A 634-nucleotide genomic window follows, 5' to 3' on the forward strand; every position below is an offset into this window, starting at 1 on the left:
TGTGTGAGTCTCATCAAAGGCTTCTGATCCTGGGTGGAATGATGATTACTTTTGTAATCCTGTAATTTCGATGATCCGGATTAGACACTATATACGTATTTCCGTCCTCGACATCCTCATCCTCATCCCTCACCACCCCAACTCTCTCTCTCCCCGTCATCCCCAGGCCTCCAACCAATCGGGCCTTTTCATTTACACTCCCCATGGCATGCAAATGCACACACACATATACGCACGCATGTACACACACACAGGCATGTATACACACACACACACACACACACACACACACACACACACACACACACACACACACACACACACACACACACACACACACACACAGACACACACACACACACGTACACACACACACACACACACACACACACTTAGATCAGCATACACAATATTTTACCCACCCCCGTCTCTCGCTCTCTCTCTCCCCATCTCTCTCTCTCACACACACACACACACACACACACACACACACACACACACACACACACACACACACACACACACACACACACACCTGAACCCACTGAACCAGGAAGTAGTGACCTTGTGTGACCTCTGACCTTTGACACTTACTCTTGACCCCTGCGGAGAGGAGGATTGTCACCTTTCCCAC

Source organism: Engraulis encrasicolus, chromosome 20, assembly GCF_034702125.1.
Source record: "Engraulis encrasicolus isolate BLACKSEA-1 chromosome 20, IST_EnEncr_1.0, whole genome shotgun sequence".
Classification (NCBI taxonomy): domain Eukaryota; kingdom Metazoa; phylum Chordata; class Actinopteri; order Clupeiformes; family Engraulidae; genus Engraulis; species Engraulis encrasicolus.